At 40.3% G+C, this 3,975-nt stretch overlaps 1 protein-coding gene across 1 annotated transcript in view; it reads right to left on the reverse strand.

Moving 5' to 3' along the window:
- Positions 1–1,484: 1,484 nt before the first annotated feature.
- LOC143030499 (uncharacterized) overlaps positions 1,485–3,975 on the reverse strand; it is a 288,143-nt gene continuing 285,652 nt past the window's right edge. Inside the window, exon 4 of the mRNA XM_076193653.1 lies at positions 1,485–3,975. This exon is cut by the window's right edge and continues 464 nt beyond it. The gene's annotated coding sequence lies outside the window, so the exon portion shown is untranslated.

The following is a 3,975-nucleotide window of genomic DNA, read 5'->3' on the forward strand; positions in this document are numbered from 1 at the left end:
CAAGATGCTTTTTTCTCTCCAATTCCACACCTTAGGTGACTAAAATCGTCTGGCGCTACCCAGAATATGCTGTATAAAACATATTCTACTGTGAAAATCCATAATAGCGATGCAGAAGGGAAAAGTAACACAGAGATGGTGTAAGGGATGATAATCAAAATGGAAAGATGCAGTAAAAGTGAGGCAATGAGAAGGCATATGTGGCCACGATGGTAGCTTGACAAACACAGACATACACAGATATATTGAGTGAGAGAAAGACAGGGGAAATTAGAGGGAGGGCAGAAGGGAAAGATGGAGGGAGAAAAATTGTGTGTCAGAGAAACAACAGGGAAGGAAGGGGATAAGTGAAGTTAAGAGAAAGAAGGGGAGGGAGGTATGGAAAGTTAGAGAGGGAGAGAGGGAGAGGGAGAGGGAGAGGGAGAGAGAGAGAGAGAGAGAGAGAGAGAGAGAGAGAGAGAGAGAGAGAGAGAGAGAGAGAGAGAGAGAGAGAGAGAGAGAGAGAGAGAGAGAGAGAGAGAGAGAGAGAGAAACGAGGGGGGTGGGATGTGAGAGATCAGGAGGAAGGAAAGTGAGAGAAACAGGGAAGGAGACCGAGTGAGTTAGTGTGTGGAGGAAAGGGATGGTCATGCAGGGGACTAATTTTTTGATTAGTAACACGAAGTGTGCGAGAAAATATATATAAGAGCAGGAAGTATAGAAAAGAGATAAGAGTCCTGAATTGAGAGAATTGAATAAAAGATCTTGAGATAACAGAGGACAACAAGAGATGAAAAGTCTCAGGAGAAAAGGAGGGAGAAGACAGTCAGAAGAGAGAGATAATGGTGAAAAATGATAAAGAATAGAGAGAACTCGGGAAAGAAGAGGAAATATGAGCACCTGGTAACTTATGGATGCAGAAGAGACTGAAGGTGAAGAGAGGGAATCAGGAAGTATGAGAGAGAGAAGAATAGAGGAGAAATATAAGCGAGTTTGAGACAGGAAGAAGGCTATCATGAACTTAGGTACGGGCTACTGAACCAAGACAGGAAGTGAAAGAAGGATTAGAAAAAAAAAAAGGAAGAATAAAATTTAGAAAGAGAAAGAAGAAGAAGAGGGGGAACAAAACTAGAGAAAGAACTAGAAAAGGAACGAAAGAAAGAGGTACATAGAGGGGTAGAGACAGACAGAACGAAAGTGCTATAGAAAGAGGGAGAGAAAAGAGAAAAAAGAGAGGAAAAGGAAAATGTAGTATAAAGGAAGAGAGAGTGCATAGGGGGGAGAGGAGAGAGGGAGTAAAAGGCAAGAGAGGGGCGACTTACAAAAGGAAATTGAGGGAGGAAGGACAGGGAGAGGAACCGGAGTCGGGAAAGGGAGGGAAGGATAGAGAGCGGGAAATTATATATATACATATATATATATATATATATATATATATATATATATATATATATATATATATATATATATGTATATATATATATACATGTGTATATGAGAGAGAAAGAGAAAGGCAGGGAGACAGACAGAGAGAGGGGTCACTTAGATTATTTACGAGTACATCAACACCCGGCATGTCACGCATGACGCCCAGTACGGGTACGGCATCCATCACCTAAGAGTCACACGTCATATCGTGGAATGACGCTGTAACGTGACTCCTGAAGACCACAGCAGACAGCCGTGGGACGACGTGATATTGTCTCTTGGGATCGTGACTTGACAAAAGGCCGTGTTATGTTGCATGGTGCCACTTTTGATGTGAAGATCGCGATCATGTGGTGTCACACGTCACCTCCAGCGTGACATCACATGTGACACTTTATCACGTGACACCATGAAAAGTGATACAAATAATATTACAGAATCACATGGTACATGATCACGTGAGGCGTCAAGGAGCCAGGCAACACAGGACCACGTGACATAGAACAATGTGACAGAAACCCTTATGACACAAAATTCTGTGTTAGAGACGCATTACGAATACAACAGCGTGTGATAAAAGTGCGTGTGACACAGAACAGCGTGTCATAAATGACGCTACAGAGTCTGGGCAATATGAATGCGTGACAACACGAAATAGGAAGACATTATAGGTTCAGTGGATCCCTTTCGCTTAAAGTAAGCTTTCAACTTATTTTCTCTTCTTATATTAGTGTCTTCTTTTTCTTCTGCTCTTCCACCTTCTTCTCCTCCTCCCTCTTCATATCTCTTTTTTGTTCTCTTCGGTGTGTAGATACGTCAGTATAACTTAAGGAATCTTGTAGACTTGTTCTGTTTCAAAGGCTCTCACCGATTTGTAAAATGCACTGAAACTTTGAATTACCCATCACATTATACGAACTTTTAAATTTTCAGACAACTGATGTAAAGACTTTGTCCTTATATCAGGATTTCGTGTCTCTTGCACTGACAGTACGAACTGATATATCAAACCTTTTTATGGAATAAAAAAGCTACTGTTTCGAAAACTCACTATACTTAAAAAGAGGTGATACTTTTCCAGACCCTTTACTCGTCTTATTTGACCCACAGAACGCGTCTTTAGCTCTGAAGAAGTCAAAGTCTTTGAGACCCATGTACCAACTGATTTCCTGAAAGACACTGGATGCGCTGAAGACTCCCATTCTTAGGAAATCGAAAGTGTGGAAATTTGTTGTAACTGTAAATTACTCACAACTGCACTTTTCCTTTAAAGAATCCTGGTGGCAAAAGTATGATATGCATTTTTTTTTCTTTTGCTGGTGTGGAGTCTTGGCTCTTCGGAATTTGCTATTGACTCTGAGGAACATCAGTGGCATAGCGGACTCTCGGCTTCACCGATGTTCCCAAAGCCTTCAAGGTCTTTAAGAACAAGTCCCCTTTTATAGATCATGAGACCGAATAGCTTTTCACAAAAGAATAGAAAAAAAAAATCATGCGACACACAAAATATCTCTACACGCCAATGCACATTTTATATACACTTTGGTCAACATCAATATTATAGACTTAACATTCATGTCTAAACCAACACTTACGGGTAAATAAGCAGTACCCAAGCACAGTATTTCCATTCTACTGCCATGATGGTGAATACTATTGAGGCAGTTGCCCTCCTCCCCTCCCCCCAACAGCAGACACATTGTACAGATGAATGACTTCTCAAACCGTAGTACGCCGTTTACATGAAAATGCTTCTTACTCTCATGTTTATAGAAGAGGGCACCATTACATTATACCACACACACTTTTGCTACCTTAATATGAATTGTTATTTTTCTTCTTTAACCGGTCACAATCTCTGAAAGTCTTAGTACTTTTCTCAAGCTCTCGCCGTCCGCAAGAAGTCTTTGCTCATAGAAAACTGCTCTTGTCAATGGAAAGAAATGTCCTCTTTTTTCTATCATTCAGACACTGGGAGGGAAAGAAGCCTGCGTTGGAGCCAGATCATCTCTTTGAGAGTTGGCTGGAAGTAAGGAAGACTATTATGATAAACGAGAGGTCAGCAAACGCCACCAAAATTCATTCTTGTTTTGTGCTGTGTACCGTCACTACATAACGAGTTTCAAACAATATTTGCAATGTATTCTCTGAGGGGATAAACTCTAATTTAGAAAACTAAGATATCATACGTTTCCGTAACAGATATGAATGTCAGAACATTTTCTTTTACGTTCTAGGAACTTGAAAAATGATAACTTTTCTTTAGTCGTTGTAACAAAATCAGGCTATGAAATACTTATTAGGCTAACTGAAGCAGAATAAACATGCTCAAAGTATCACGAAAGATCATAAGGTGTCTTTTAAACCTTCTAACAGCATGATATACGATTCACTAACACTATTAGTACCAGACACTTTTTGATTTCATGTCCGTCATCTTTCTTTGTATCGACGTTCCTTCTTCTAGTGACATCATGTCGTTGCCGTTGGGAATTACACCCTGAGGCAGTTTGGTTTAAAAATTTCCACGTAACGGTTATAAACGACAAAACCCGTTCGGTGCTAGAG

Source organism: Oratosquilla oratoria, chromosome 1, assembly GCF_046742065.1.
Source record: "Oratosquilla oratoria isolate Oo_2021 chromosome 1, ASM4674206v1, whole genome shotgun sequence".
Taxonomy (NCBI): domain Eukaryota; kingdom Metazoa; phylum Arthropoda; class Malacostraca; order Stomatopoda; family Squillidae; genus Oratosquilla; species Oratosquilla oratoria.